At 38.7% G+C, this 17,499-nt stretch overlaps 1 pseudogene; it reads left to right on the forward strand.

Annotated features, from left to right (window-relative positions):
- Positions 1-4,689: 4,689 nt before the first annotated feature.
- Positions 4,690-12,737, forward strand: LOC115588744 (sterile alpha motif domain-containing protein 9-like; annotated as a pseudogene).
- Positions 12,738-17,499: the final 4,762 nt, after the last annotated feature.

The following is a 17,499-nucleotide window of genomic DNA, read 5'->3' on the forward strand; positions in this document are numbered from 1 at the left end:
TTTAATCAACATTTTTACCAAGTGGGCTTAAAGGGGACACTAGCAAAAAAAACACACCATTTAGGGTGGATGTAAATGAGTATAGCTAAATACTTAAATGCATGATCAATTAATACTTTTCATGTTATGTTAGTACAGCATATATAGATTCATGTCATGTAGTTGTTTTTTTAATGTCATGTGTGTAGAAAAAAATATTCTGACTTTTAACCAGAAATTCACTGATGTTCCCTTTAAGCCCACCTGCTCCCATTAAGCCCACTTAGCTGTGTTTCAATGGAGATTTTCTCCCTTTTGACTTTTGAACCATTTTCCTGCCTAAAATTGACCTTACCTAATCAATCAGCTTCATAATTCAGATAATTAAATACCCAAATTTAAATATGAGTGATGTTGCATAGGTCAATTCATTCTGGATAGGCCTACATTCTATCCTACCATTAGCATAATTCTCGATCCTTTACTTTTCAGATGACATGACTAGAACACGAAAAAAGTACAGCTCATGCAAACACATGGCAGAAGCATGCCGCCAATATACAGGGCGGGAACAATGACAAAGTTCTCAGTTCTGGCAAGAACTTACTCTTTAATGTTACTCCACAATGGTTTTAATGGTTTCTATGTAAGCTGTTTTTATGTTTTAAAAATCAATTAAAGTTATTTATTTAATTGTAAGTACTGAAATTGACTTGTTTATTATCCTTAAAATATTAGTATTGAACCAGTACACTGCCTTTCTTTCAGTCATTAGGTCTTCAGAAATCTAGATAAAAACATCTGCACTCTCAACCAGCTGGCTGGACCAGAAATTTTGGCCAATTGTAAATGCCAACAGTACAATATAGGATAGAGATGCAGACAAAATGACAACACATATGGAAAGATGTACTCAAGAGTAATTTCCATTCTAATTTTGATTTGTCAATGAATAGTTTTTTGGCTACATTCCAAAGAAGACATGTTGTAAGTTTAGCTTTTTCTGTGTTGACAACACAGCAAAGGCTGATCACGCCTATTTCAAATGCAATTTCCAGGCCAGAGGAAAGGAGTGGAGACAAATTAGAAATAGCTATTGAGAGCTAAGACATTACATTTCTTAATAGAATAAGTTTGGATTGTTAAGATTTTTAACTATATACATTTATTTATCAACAAGTCATGAAGTGGGCTTATTTGGAACACCCATGGGCTTAATGGGTACATTAACTACCCATTAAGCCCATGCCAGACTTTTGACATTTTGACAAACTAAACATTAAAAACATAAAAAAATTGGTATAAATGAATTATTGACACTTCAAATGAGACATTAGACTATCATTTTAACTAAAATGTTCTCACTTTAATTGGGGCGGTATATATTAAAAATGTCTGAAAAGCAGATTTGGTAGGCTTAATAGGTACACTTACCCTATATCCCTGACGTCCCACCTTCAAAAACAGCCTCATTTGGCCATCCATGAAAAAGCTACTTCACCTCCCACTTTTCTATAGGAATACATGCTTCCTACGGGCAATGCACTAGTAAGGAAACAAAAGATGCAAGTCCCTACTCAAAATCCAGGTGAGCTCATTCTTTCTCTGCCATGACCAAGCTCAATCGCATGGGCGGAGCAGCTCAGTCCCATCTATCCTCATCACTATGTCGTGCCAACAGCCATGCAGGTAGCTCTGCATTGGTTTCAGTTCATTTGGTTAACAAATCGGACAGACAGGTATAGTACACAATATATTTCAGGGATGATGTTATAATCCACCATGGCCTCCACAGAAAGAGCTTCGTTTGCAGCTGCATGCAAATTCCTCCAACCCTTCCTCTATAGACTTCTTTCTGCTAACCAGCTAACCCCAGCCAGTAGCCTACTGTGTGTCTTTGCATGCGGTCTTTAGTTGCAAACTATTCTTTCTCTAACTTTCCAATGTGTATATTGATGTATTTATAGTATATTGCGTTAAGTATAGTATATGAGAGAGCTTAGTGTTGGTGAAACTGGGGTCTTGCAACCAGGACATAGTTTGTTTATAGCATAATGTTTGTTTTTTACTTTTGGAAACTGCATTTACACTTCAAAAAACAAAGTATTGTTCATCAAGTGGTGTTAATTTTTGAATGTTATCTTGCTGAACAAAACACGTAAACATCCTAAATTTTTGTTTAGATATCCATAGAAGATCATGAAGTTTCAGTATGATTTGTCCAATGGTCACTTATGAGTTGTGAGAATAGGATTTTCTCATTTGCAATTACTAGTATCAGTTACATTTAAGACTAACAAGTCCAAATGTTTGCTACAACAAAGGCCTAAAACAATTTGCTTTGTTTTTGATGGTTGGTTGAAGTATCGAGGTTCAATATCTAGGTTATGTGCTCCGACATTTTATCTTATGTCAATGTATTACTTTATCTTGCAGTATTACTGGTCAAGATGTTGCGCAAAGTGAGCCAGCCATCATGGACGAACAGAAAAAATTGAGGTGAGGTTGAAATAAATGACATTTTCTGTATTGAGTGCAAGCAGTATAGTATCTAGTCCTGTTATTAATTTCTCTCTTTAAATTACTTTCGTAGCAGTGGCAATCCAGACGTTTGCAAAGTGGAAGCCAATGATGGTATGGCAGATCAAGGCGAAATGAAGGTAAATGACAACTTTTAGGGAAACATGCTCCTATTAGGGATGTCCCGATCCAATAACGTGATCGGAAATCAGGGCCGATCATGTGGTTTTAGACACGATCAATTAAAGTTATTTATTTAATTGTAAATACTGAAATTGACTTGTTTATTATCCTTAAAATATTAGTATTGAACCAGTACACTGCCTTTCTTTCAGTCATTAGGTCTTCAGAAATCAAGATAAAAACATCTGCACTCTCAACCAGCTGGCTGGACCAGAAATTTTGGCCAATTGTAAATGCCAACAGTACAATATAGGATAGAGATGCAGACAAAATGACAACACATATGGAAAGATGAGGTACTCAAGAGTAATTTCCATTCTAATTTTGATTTTGTCAATGAATAGTTTTTTGGCTACATTCCAAAGAAGACATGTTGTAAGTTTAGCTTTTTCTGTGTTGACAACACAGCAAAAGGCTGATCATGCCTATTTCAAATGCAATTTCCAGGCCAGAGGAAAGGAGTGGAGACAAAATAGAAATAGCTATTGAGAGCTAAGATATTACATTTCTTAATAGAATAAGTTTGGATTGTTAAGATTTTTAACTAAATACATTTATTTATCAACAAGTCATGAAGTGGGCTTATTTGGAACACCCATGGGCTTAATGGGTACATTAAGTACCCATTAAGCCCATGCCAGACTTCTGACATATTTTGACAAACTAAACATTAAAAACATAAAAAAATTGGTATAAATGAATTATTGACACTTCAAATGAGACATTAGACTATCATTTTAACTAAAATGTTCTCACTTTAATTGGGGCGGTATATATTAAAAATGTCTGAAAAGCAGATTTGGTAGGCTTAATAGGTACACTTACCCTATATCCCTGACGTCCCACCTTCAAAAACAGCCTCATTTGGCCATCCATGAAAAAGCTACTTCACCTCCCACTTTTCTATAGGAATACATGCTTCCTACGGGCAATGCACTAGTAAGGAAAACAAAAGATGCAAGTCCCTACTCAAAATCCAGGTGAGCTCATTCTTTCTCTGCCATGACCAAGCTCAATCGCATGGGCGGAGCAGCTCAGTCCCATCTATCCTCATCACAATGTCGTGCCAACAGCCATGCAGGTAGCTCTGCATTGGTTTCAGTTCATTTGGTTAACAAATCGGACAGACAGGTATAGTACACAATATATTTCAGGGATGATGTTATAATCCACCATGGCCTCCACAGAAAGAGCTTCGTTTGCAGCTGCATGCAAATTCCTCCAACCCTTCCTCTATAGACTTCTTTCTGCTAACCAGCTAACCCCAGCCAGTAGCCTACTGTGTGTCTTTGCATGCGGTCTTTAGTTGCAAACTATTCTTTCTCTAACTTTCCAATGTGTATATTGATGTATTTATAGTATATTGCGTTAAGTATAGTATATGAGAGAGCTTAGTGTTGGTGAAACTGGGGTCTTGCAACCAGGACATAGTTTGTTTATAGCATAATGTTTGTTTTTTACTTTTGGAAACTGCATTTACACTTCAAAAATCAAAGTATTGTTCATCAAGTGGTGTTAATTTTTGAATGTTATCTTGCTGAACAAAACACGTAAACATCCTAAATTTTTGTTTAGATATCCATAGAAGATCATGAAGTTTCAGTATGATTTGTCCAATGGTCACTTATGAGTTGTGAGAATAGGATTTTCTCATTTGCAATTACTAGTATCAGTTACATTTAAGACTAACAAGTCCAAATGTTTGCTACAACAAAGGCCTAAAACAATTTGCTTTGTTTTTGATGGTTGGTTGAAGTATCAAGGTTCAATATCTAGGTTATGTGCTCAGACATTTTATCTTATGTCAATGTATTACTTTATTTTGCAGTATTACTGGTCAAGATGTTCAAGATGCCAGCCATCATGGACGAACAGAAAAAATTGAGGTGAGGTTGAAATAAATGACATTTTCTGTATTGAGTGCAAGCAGTATAGTATCTAGTCCTGTTATTAATTTCTCTCTTTAAATTACTTTCGTAGCAGTGGCAATCCAGACGTTTGCAAAGTGGAAGCCAATGATGGTATGGCAGATCAAGGCGAAATGAAGGTAAATGACAACTTTTAGGGAAATATGCTCCTATTAGGGATGTCCCGATCCAATAACGTGATCGGAAATCGGGGCCGATCATGTGGTTTCAGACACGATCGGAATGGGACGTTACATCCCGATTAGGGATACATTTATTCTCATTAGTTTTTATCAGATCTATAATATATGAAAATGTGTGTGCGCAAGGCATGGGTAGGGTATTGGTAAACATTAGGGGTGTAACAATACATGTATTTGTATTGAACCATTTCGGTACAGGAAGTTCGGTTCGGTACAGGGCTGTGCACAGGTGAGTTCCACGAACGGATGTTCCGCCTGCAGCTACACATGCAGCCTGTTTACATCATGGCTAACGCTAGAAAGAAACCAGAGCTTGAAGACCCTCCTTTGTCACTAAAGTCTCCCGCTTGGGAACACTGCGGCTTCCTGGTTAAATATTGCAAATGAGAAAGACACGTTTTTGGTGTGACAGTTTAACTGTCTGTTCATTTTCCCGGTGAGGGTCCCAGGTGTGCTGGAGGTGTGATTTGAGAATCCCGTCTCGAGAGGGGTCCTCGGCCATGTCCGCAAACCAGGAAAAACATTCCGATCGCCCTGCTCATCGATCCAAGTCATGTATTAATTTTAACGTGGCTTGAACACTACTATTCCACACGGAGAAGCTGGCGGCTGGGGGCTGCGACCTGCACACCACTGTTAGACGAGTGCTACAGAGCAAACAGCGACAGTGTAGGTGACTGTGACGATGCCTGTCCCAAAAAATGCGACTGTCAATAAACCGCATAAGTGCATATTGTCGTCCTTACATCTTTGTAATGAAATCCTGTCCTCACAAATAACTCACAGGTGGAGTCAATGTGGACAAGTTAATCTGTCTGGCAAAAAATATGAAGGCTTACTGAACAGCTCTACATGCTGCAACTGTTAGTGCTGCACTTGTGGAAAAGTTTTGTTAAAAGCCTTTAATAAACTGTGAGGAATTTATTTTTACAATATTTCATATAGTTTTTGTTTGAGAATATTTCACTCGTTGGAAAGCTAATTTTATATTTTATTATTCTATTTTGTTCATTTGATAATTTATTAACTTATTATCAGGCAGTACTTTACAATAGTATTCTATTTTCTTATTTTATTTTGATATTTTGTATGCTACAATAAATTGTTGGTTTACAAAAGTTCTGAATACACAACAAGCAAATTTATGTTTTGCATTTTGTTCCCATACTGTACCGAAAACGAACCGAACCGTGACCTCAAAACCGAGGTACGTATCGAACCGTGATTTTTGTGTATCGTTACACACCTAGTAAACATAATGACCGGCCTCCGTTAGTTAAACGTTCTTTGTGCCTCTGATTCATGTCTTCATGTCACTCCGCAAGTCATCCATTCTTTTTTTACGACGGAACTTCATTCAAAGCAGGGAGGTTATCTGATGTGCCAGTGTTGCACACATTAAAAGCACACATCCTAAGTTATCTTGAAATTGATTGTTATTGTCATTACTGCTGTTTGTATAATTTCTACAAGTCACCGTTTAAGTTGAGTGGCTGAAATCCTCATCATCCTATTCAAAGGCTGCAACAAGCGACTCATCAAACCGGGATGAAGTCAGTTTCAGGTTGGATATTTTGCAGATATTCACTCGGGTCCCGCCGAGACTTTACTGAGGTTCACCCAGTGTGAGCAGCAGGAGGATGGTTAGCTCACCTCCCAGAGCCTCGTGCTGCATTGCTGGAGACTGATTTAGGGACCGTCATTAAATTACTTACAAATATATTAATAGAAAATCATTGCAGTTTTTTCAATATCTTTCATGTCATGTGACCCAGTGACTCCAAACCAGAAGCAGATTATGTTAGTAAACTGGAGAAATGAGACACAGCTCTTTCTGTTGTACTTTAGTGCTTCCTCTATTTCATATGAATATTAATATGCAGACATTATGAAATATTTCTCAGAAATATTTCTCAATAGCTTCCATTTCATGTGGCCCACTGACCTCTGAAACAGCTTCCTTTTTTCCATAAAAGTATATAGCCTAATAATAAAGAAAATAATGGTTAAAAAGTTCTCTATTGCTCAAGAGTTTAACATATTTTCAAGCAGCAATGTCAGCTTCTACACTATATTGTCTCATGTCTTAGATTCTGATTCTAAAATTATTTTTAAAAATTTTCTTCAGGGGGGACATGCCCCCGGAACCCCTGAGTGTTGTTAGAGAGACATGGTGGAGTCTTATTTTTTCCTGCTTTTTTGTCCTTTGCTGATCACACTTATTATACGTGTTAAATGATAAAATAAGGTGAATAGTGTAAAAAATAAGGGACATCCTGGATCTGTTTGTTGGCTTTTCTTGTATTATAGAAGTATTGGATTGGGACTCAGTATCAGCAGATACTCAAAATCAAATGACTCGGACTCGGGGGCGAAAAAAACCTGATCAGGACACCCATAGCTCCTATAACACAATCCATTAGCAGTGTTTCCCCTAGGTTTTTTTGTTGGCGGGGTGGTATCCGCGGGATTGGGGAGGGGGTGCTCATATGGATGAAAATATTTTACATTGAAAATTTACGTTCAGCGACTCCTCAAACCAATACAAGGCCAGCTGACTTGCTATCTTGCAAGGATCATACAAGCTGGCTTACATAACATAATAATAACAGCTGTTTAAAGTTTTGTTCGGCGCTACCCAAGCCAGCCGTGGTAAGTAACGCACTTCTGGTCATTTTCACAAAAATAAAACACCCGTTGTCCTTTAATTATAAAGAAAACCATAAGGATAGAATCTGCGATTTTATTTTATAAACAGGAAGCGAACCTTCCCTCGCTATGGCTAACTTGAAACCGCCGTAACTCTGTTTTAAATTTCGCTATAACGCCGGTATCATCAGGTTTTAAAGCTTTTTCGTGTGAGAAAGTAGCCATTTAGTTCCCCCGTTGTTTATCCAAATAACACTTGTTTGCACATTTGCGCCGACGTGGTGGGAGAAGTCCAGGCCAGCCGCACCTGTAGCGGAGCTGCGGAGCAGCCCAGCCCGGGTCTGCTGAGGTGATCTGCGGTCAAAACTTCACCGTCATACCGGTAGAAGAACACGAGCCGATTAATTTACCTGCAGCTTTTTGGAGATTAAACACGGGCTGGATAGCTTCATTTCGGAAGATAAATGTAGGTCTCATAGATGAAAATAAACATCGGTGGCAGCTAAGTTAGCTTATTTGAATGAAAAGTGTAAAATGTAAATAGCAAAAATGTAATGGTGCCAAGATTTTCACGTCTTTCAAGGGGGGCCGCCCCGCCCACAGAATGGTAGGGGGAACACTGCTTTAGGCTGCAAGTAGATGGAAACATTTATCAAACCAACAAAACTTTTTTAAGCTTTGTTCACTGCCTGTTTATCAAACTAACTGAAGTTGTATGCAATATCACATCCGAGACTAAATATGATAGACATAGTAATTGTGCAGTGATCTAAGTGGAAGATGAGGAAAAATAACTTTATTTTTTATTTCAGAGTCAGGAGGAGGATCTGTCGCCTGACATCAAGGATTGGAGTAAACATCAAGTGAGACAATGGGCTCTGAAGTTGGATAATGTGGATGACAGTGTTGCAGAAAAACTGTTTCAGCAGGACATTAATGGGTGTAGTCTTTTGCTTTTGAACGCAACAGACTTAAAAACAATGGGTGTGACCTTTGGCCCAGCCAAACTTATTATTCATGCCAGAGATGAGGTAGTGAAATTAAAGAGAGAGGGACCAGCAAGCTGCGTAAATCAGCCTGGAAGACCATGTAAACCGTATCCATTTCGTAGATACCATGATCACTATAGATACATGGAGAGCAGCATTCTTGATATCACAGAATCTGGAGCCTCAAACTTCATTGAACCCTGCCACGAGTACAAAGCTTTCATCAATACAACAGATGACAAAAAAATGAACAAGTTCATTTGTGAGGTAATCCGCTTTGCAGCTGCCTGCATGAACAGCCGTACCAACGGCACCATACATTTTGGAATTGGGGACAAGCCACTCTATACCCATGGGCAAGTGTTGGGGGTGGTTGTTGAGGACAAAGAGGCTTATGCTATTAAACTCAAATCTGCCATTGATGTTTATTTTGAGGATAACCACAACCAGACTGCTCAAAATTGCATCAAACCTCCTCGATTTGTTAGTGTTCTCAATAAAAATATGACATCATCTGACAAATGTGTGATAGAAGTGGACATAGTTCCTGAATCAAGGATCTGTGCAGAAAACATCTACCACACTTCCAGCCTGGACAAAAACAAAGACAAGAAAGAAGAAAATGGTAAAGAAACAAAACCACAGAAACAATTCTTTGTCCGAGAAGGAGGTAGCAGCAGTAATTTCCTTAAACGTTTGGAGAAATACAACCAGTTTGTAGAACCAGATCATATAAAACAATTAACCCAACGTCGAAAACAATCTGAAGAGAAGCACCTCAAAGTGATAAAAAGCAGTACTCAAGGCTCAAGATTAAGTCAGATGATAACTGGAGGTTCCCTCTCATTAGATAAGTCACACTATGAGCGGTATGTGATCGTAACTAACAAATCACTTCCAGTTCAGTTTGAACCACTGGGATTTCTTGGCGAACTCAACCCAACAGCTGTTTTAGACTTTGATCCAGAATCAGCTAAACATGGATTACAGTGTCACTTTGAACAGCAGAGAATAGTAAGTGTCCATTTACCAGCAGAGTATAAAATCACAGAAGGAGTTGAGGACATTGCAAACAAGTTAGAATTTACTCGACATACCAGCTGGGTATTCTGCAACGGAGGTGTTAAAGATGTGGTACCGTCAGAAATAGACGAGTGGTTGATGGACAAGGAAGCCTCCATCCGAGATGTGATTTCGTTCTTGTGTCGGAAAGATGTGCTTCCAAACAAGAGATTTCTTGTCATCTTCTTACTTTTGTCAACAGTGAGTGATGAGATGGACCCTCTTGTTGAGACATTCAGTACATTCTATCAGGAGCTCAAGGGCACAGAGCAAATTCTTTGTGTTTGTGACAATGAGAATGCATTTATCTCCTGGAGAGACCTAATCGATGCTCGGTGCAGAATCGACATCTCTCGAAGGTGCATTTATGAGCTCAGTTTTGCGGAAGTCAATGGCACTATTCTTAGCCATTTGTCATTGAACCGTAGATTGTGCCGTTTCCCCTCTGGTGGAGGAAGCAAAGTCGTCCTTGAAAAAAAAGTTGAGCGTAGCCTGAAGACCTTAGAGGTCCTGTGTGTGAACCAATGTGAGGGAGGAAACGAGGACAAAATTGAAATAGAGGAGAACTTCTACAAAGGAGGAAAAGTATCATGGTGGAATTTCTATTTCTCAGAGCAGCCTGGATCCACACCATTCATCAAACGAGACAAGTTAACTTCATCATGAACACAATCATACCTGATTTGTGCTCCCTAAGAAAAGCCTGCGTGTTAATGAACCTCATGCATGTACCTGGATGTGGTGGGACAACTCTGGCCATGCATACTTTATGGTCTCTTCGAGACAAATTCCGTTGTGCTGTCCTCAGAGACTGCAATGCTGACTTCACTGAAGTAGCTGAGCAAGTGGTCAAACTTTTGATGTATGACCATGAGGAGCAAGTACCACGGGTCCCCGTTTTGCTGATGATAGATGACTTTGATGATAAGGAAAAAGTTTTTGACTTGCAACAAAGAATGTGCAAAGAAAGACATTCAGTCCAAGTCTGCACAAGTAATCCTCCTGAACTGCATGACATCAGAGTCCACTGAAGACACTGAGGCAACTGAAGACACAGTATTCATTGGAAATGATCTTTCTGAGAAGGAGCAGGAACAGTTTGAGAGAAAACTTGTGGAAATAGAGAAAACACACAAGAACGCTCAAAAAACATTCTATGGATTCATGATCATGAAGAAGAACTTTAGCACTGAGTATGTTGAGGGTGTGGCCCGCAAGACCCTGAAGAGCTTTGACATCAATGAGAAACATGCACAACTCTTGGCAGTTTTAGTTATGTTGAACATATACTGCAAAGGTGCCTCCCTCTCTGTCTCTCTATGTGAGGAGTTTCTTGGTCTTCAACCACAACCATTTTGTGGAACCATCAAAGTCAAAGACAGATTCAGGAAATTTTCCACTTTAATTTCCAGCTGCTCAGTGGAGGGCAAGGTAGTTTTCACAGCTGTGAAAATGATCCATTCAAGTATTGCAAAGCACTGTTTGCAGGAACTTACAACAACACACAAGGTGCGCAAAGCTGACATTGCCGACCTTCTATTGACCACAAACGAGCTTTATGAAAGCACACAAGGCAAAGACAAACTCCTGCAAGATGTTCACCACATTTTGGTGAAGAGATATCATTCATTAGAGGAGGGATCTGACTTCTCTCCATTAATTCAACAGATTGCAAAGGAAACCCCAGGACTTGAAGAGACGGTGCTACAAAATGCATCAAAAAGATTTGCAAAAGATGCCATTATCTCTCAGTTGTTAGCCAGGTACTATTACCTAAAAAAGAAGGGCTTCTCAGAGGCAAAAATTTGGGCAAAGAAAGCAAGAGATCTGTCCAAGGACAGCTCATATATGGCAGACACATCAGCACAGGTCATCAAGCATGAGCTGAAGAATGCCATTGCAAACAGCAAAGAAGAGACCATCCGTCCTGAAAAATTGAGCATCCTTCTCAAAATGGCTCAGTCAGCAATAGATGCATTCAAGGAAACACAGAGCCTCGCAAAGCAGGAATCACTTCAGCGACTGAAAATCAAGACAGACAACAACCCTTTCAATACATCAGGGTGCCTGGGAGAGATTCAGGTTGGAGTACTTGTCATTGAGGTTCTGGCAAAGACCCCAATATTTTCTTCTGACAATGTCCGCCGTGACATTATGAGTCAGGTTCTCTCTGGGAATGTTAAACTTCAGGATGTAGAGAGATCTGATCGGTGCAACAAAAACAGACCCTACTACATCATTCTCAGACAGTTTGAGGATTTACTTTACAACCTCAAATATAGGATGAAGGTTAACTTTGACAATTCCTTGACAATTTTTATGTGAACTTGGGCACCAGATTTGGAATGAAAGACATTCGTGATCAAGTAGCCCAAAATGAGCTTTTCAGATGTTTTAAGCAGTATAAAGAGCTTTTCTGCAGGACAGATTCTGCAGATCTTTTGAGGAACAAAACCATGCAGACAATGCTGAAACTACACCAAACAAGACAAGAGCTGGAGATGCAAAAAGCTGATACCTATTCTGGGATTCTGAGCTTTCTCTCAAATGGCAAACCACCTGAAACAATGGAGAGGATTGTCAGACAGTATGGTTTTGTTTTTGAACCTGGTCATAAGCTGACTGTGAAGGAGAAAATCAACTTCCTGTATGTCAATGTTGTGTTGAGTCGTCTCAAACTGGAGTCACCCCTCATTCAGCCATACCAGAGACTAGTGCATCTCCTTTACCAAGTTCTGCAGCAGCCAATCTCATTAAGTGATAGTTTGTCCCTGCACTTTATTGCAGTTGTGCTGTTGTGGCCAAAACAGGGCCAGGCCGGTCCAGCATGTAGAAGTCTGGGGAACTACATCTCACAGATGAGGACCTCTTATCACCAAGTGATGAGGGAAATGTACAATGGCAAGAGGCCCGTAATCCATTTCTTCCTGGGGAAGAAGTGGGGCTATGAACGACTGGTGCCCCTTGGAGAAATCAAAAAGTGCATCAGGGTTAAGCAGGAAATGTTTTCCTCCATGTGGGAAAATGGCATAATCTGGAAAGAGAAGAAGGTGAAGAAGCTCCTTTGCAGGGTCACTGGCAGGGTAATGGACAACATGATACTGGCAGATACTTGTATCCCAGATCTGAAGGTCGAAGTTGCTCCAGTGTTTCGAAGTGAGCTTCGTGGTCATGACCAGGGGTCAAAGGTGTCGTTCTTTCTCAGTTTCTCAATGAAAGGCCCTGTTGCCCTTGACATTAATTAAATGACGAAGCAGCCCATTTGTTGTGGATCCATCTGTTTTATACAGCCCTGTGTATGTTGGAAAGCGACTGAGTAGAATGGATGTCATTCTATGTTACAATGGTATTACATTTTGGCCTGTTCCCTTGGCTCTTTTCATTACCTTACTGATACCAATGTGGTAAAGGAAAAAAATGATCAAGTATAACATTAAAATCAAATCTCAATGTTACATTTAAATGTGTTCTGAATGTAATAATGCAATATTGTGTTCTGTGAAATGAAATAATTAGTATTATGCATTTCTTACATTTACATTTGAAAAAATTGGTGTTCTTTAACAGCTGTAAGAATTAGATTTTTTTTCTTTACTTTTTTTAATATACGCATCTTTGATTCTTCATCATTCATTATTGATACAGATTTCCTTTAATAACCTTTGACTGTTTTGCTTACATAAAAATGTCTCTAACCACTTTTTTGATCATGTTGTTGAATTCAGTTGTTACTTATTTTTCATGTTACGCTGCACTTATAGTGTTCTTTAACAACTATTTAAGAATTTCTATTTGAGAATTAAATTTGAAATGTTTTTTTTTTTTTTTACAATGATATTATCGGACATTTAAAAAATGAATTCAGCTTTATCTTATGTTATTATCTGCATTAACTGAACACATGTGCCATTAAGCAGTTTAACAATATTGTTCCATGAAATGAAATCTCATCTTATATTCTATTTTACTTTTGGTTAAAAAACAAAAACAAAATAATGCACTCTACAACCATGTATAAGTAGTGATTTTTCTGATGTCTTATTTGTTGTATCTATCTTGATATTACATTATCCTCTGAATGACAAAAGGTGATATAAAGCAGTTTACAATATTGTTCCATGAAATGAAACGATCTGTATCATATGTTCTATTATACATCTACCTTTGGAAAAAAAATGTGTACTTTACTTTTTTTTTTTTAGTATGTATCTTGATCATGCATTGTCCATTAATGATACAACGGGTTTGCTTTTACATAATTTTTGAATGTATTTTTTATTTTTTGTGTGTTTTTGTTCCCAATTATGTGCTAATACTGATGACTTTTTCATCACAACAGCTGTTATTTTTTGTCATTTTGTCTTACAATACTTAATGATTCTCTTGAAAACATCTTTTTTGCATTCCATGAAAAACAATGGTGAACACTGAGATATGCACTTTCTAATAAAGATGTAAGATGTACTGTAACCTGACCATGTGAGAATTTATTTCAAATTTACCATCATGTGCACAAGCTGTTACTATCTATCCAATTCTAAAGAAACACATCACTTTTCTAGTATAGTATATAGGAGTATACAAAGTAAATTGAATTAACTAGTTTCACATTGTTTACATGGAATAGATATACTAAAAACACATTACATTTTCCATGTAAGGATGATTTTAGCAGTATCAAACATTGGAGGGCGCCACAACCTCAGAAATTACAAAACTCTTTTGAGTTCCACTTTGTCTTTGCCCATTATATAACATGAAAGCATAACATTTAGTTGTGTTTTGTGCCCCAATGTCCAAGAAAAAATACAACATGATAAAAGCTGGCTTCATTTCAGGAAAATCATACCAAAGCGAACCTGAATTCCCTCTGGTTTTCGAGCCACAGGACACTAATCGTGAGATGCAGAAAGCAGTTCAGAGGTTGAAAATGCATCTTAGAATCTACTCAATTACAGACAATAATATTAGACAGATGGGTGTAAGTGTACTTAAGGGTGGAGGAGGTTGGAGAACCCAGTGGCAGGTGACAGAAAACCACAGGGTCACCAAACAGAGGAACTCCCTAGATGACAGACAGTCTGACTCATGGTGCCATCTGGGGTCTGAACTTTTAACATCTCAATGCAACCCCTGTACTGACTATATGTTTCTTTCTGGCCTGTCAGAACGCAGGTTCTCAACAGTTTGTGCCATACTGATGTTGAAGCAGATGGCTAAACAAGTGACAAACATCCACAGGAGACTGGTTTGTCCAGATTTGAGGAGAGACGCCACGTAGATAGAAAAAAGTTCATAAACATCTTTTCAGATTTAATATCTTCGTGTTTAAATGGAATAAGATCTCATTTGATGCAATTTTCTACAGCACAGGACACAATATTCATGCAATGCAGATACAATGCAAGCAGATAGAATTGCCTGTGATTTCACAAAGTTGCTCAAGTATATTCATGCATCAGCTTTTTTAGACATAATTTTTTACATTGCTCACATAAAAGGAAAATTAAATAAGATAAATATATACATATATATCTTTTTCAATTTTCCTTTTATGTGAGCATTGTAAAAAATTATGTCTGATGTGAAATATTGAATGTAGGAATAAGACTGGTTACATTTTGTCAAACTTCATCTTCATTTTACCTTCTATTGATTTTGAAAATGTTTAACTTTGACAGCCCTACTATAAATATATTTTTAGTTTTTCCTTTTATTTAAGCAATGACAAAATATATATCTGTATTATCCACTGGTAATTACTTCATACTGTACCTGTTTGGGGTAAGGCCTTCATTCCCTTTTTTGTTGGGGCCTAAGCACTAACTGTCACCCTCCTGATATGAGTCTCAGGATTGGGATAGGCAGAAAGGCACCACTGTGCCCCTTACAAAAGTTTGTACAAAGCACCTTTCGCAGTCCATCTCACTTAGATGTAGGCATATAACAATGTCCAGACCTATAAAAGCCTCTTGAATGCATTAAACCCAACAGGAAGTCTGTCATTTCAAATTTACAGTCCAATTTTTGTGCAGTTTTTGCCACTATAATATTGCACTTTAGCAAAGTCCTTAAAAGTCCTCCTAGAGAGTCAACCAGACTGACTTATTATTGTGGGCCCCGAAAATTCTATGAAGACATTATAGTATCAAAAGACACAATGCAGAAAATTAACTTGATTACAATTTCATAAGTTATATACAAATATAGCTTGAATAAAAGTTGAAAAAGCATAAATAGCAGCTCAACCCTCATCCTGGAATTTGTGGTATCCTACCACTCAACACCAAGTAGGCCAACCTGCCAAACATCCAGCCAACACACATACACATTGGGTAGTTTTAATTTCTCTTATTTTTTTCCCTTGCTCCTCGCTGTCTGTCATCTTACAGGCCATCCCAATTATTTTATTTGTGCGATGTCTGAGGAGCCATGAACGAAGCACACGAGAACTGTATTTAGCCTAAAAATAGTGTTGCTTTCGTCAACAAAAATTATGACTAAATATCGTCCTATATTTTGTAAGATTTCAGGAGGCAGGCAGTTAATCTAGGAGAGCTGGACAGGGCGGTAGAAGGTCGTCAACCCATCAGCAGGACCGATATCTGCTCCTTTGTGCAAGGAGGAACAGGTTGAGCACTGCCCGTGCCCTATAGAATGACCTCCAACAGGCCACTGGTGTGAATGTCTCTGCCCAAACAATCAGAAACAGACTTCATGAGGGTGGCCTGAGGGCGCGACGTCCTGTAGTGGGCCCTGTGCTCACCGCCCAGCACCATGGAGCATTTGCTAGAGAAAACCAGAATTGGCAAGCCCCTCACTGGTGACCTGTACTTTTCACAGATGAGAGCAGGTTCACCCTGAGCACCTGTGACAGACGTGAACGAGTCTGGGGAAGACAAGAAGAACGCTATGCTGCCTGCAACATCGTTCAGCATGACAGGTTTGGTGGTAGGTCAGTGATGGTCTGAGGAGGCATATCCAAGGCGGGACGCACAGACCTCTACTGGCTAGAAAATTGCAGTCTGACTGCCATTAGGTATCGGGATGAAATCCCTGAACCCATTGTCAGACCCTATGCTGGTGCAGTAAGTCCTGGGGTCCTCCTTATACACAACAATGCCCGGCCTCATGTGGCAAGGGTATGTAGGCAGTACCTGGAGGATGAAGGAATTGATACAAGTGAATGGCCCTCAAGATCACCTGACTTAAACCCAATAGAGCACCTCGGGGACATTATGTTTCGGTCCATCAGGCACCACCAGGTTGCTCCTCAGACTTTACAGGACCTCTGGGATGCACTTACACAGATCTGGGAGGACATCCCACAAGACACCATCTGTCATCTCATTAGGAGCATGCCGCGACGTTGTCAAGCATCCATACAAGCACGTGGGGGCAACACAAGATATTGAGAAGCATTTTGAGTTGCAGAAATTAAATTTTGGCAAAATGGACTAGCCTGTCACATCATTATTTCACTTTGATTGTCAGGGTGTCTATACATTTAAGCCCTCTGTAGGCTGAAAACTTTTTTTTCCATTAAAAGATGTGGCATCCTTTCGTTCCAAAGACATTGCCCTGTCCATATCTATAGAGTTATCCAACATCTGATGTGTTTTCAAAGTGTTCCTTTAATTTTTTTGAGCAGTGTATGTGTGTGTGTGTGTGTGTGTGTGTGTGTACTCTAATCTATCTATCTATCTATCTATCTAGATAGATAGATAGATAGATAGATAGATAGATAGATAGATTTTTGCTATTCTTAAATATCCCAATGGTGCACTTCTACAAAAGAATATGTTTCAGGAGAAACTCAATCAAGAAGTTGTAGTTTATAATGTGAATATATGGCTACCTACCTAAAGACAATGTGGGCTACATTAAAAGATGCAAAATATGGTACTACCACATTCTGTTTGATTCTATATGAGGCAGAGTTATGGAAATGAAGGTCACATGAATGTAATTATTACACTCACTGTCTGCCCTATAAACTCAGTCCAT

This window comes from Sparus aurata, chromosome 9 (assembly GCF_900880675.1).
Source record: "Sparus aurata chromosome 9, fSpaAur1.1, whole genome shotgun sequence".
NCBI classification, from domain to species: domain Eukaryota; kingdom Metazoa; phylum Chordata; class Actinopteri; order Spariformes; family Sparidae; genus Sparus; species Sparus aurata.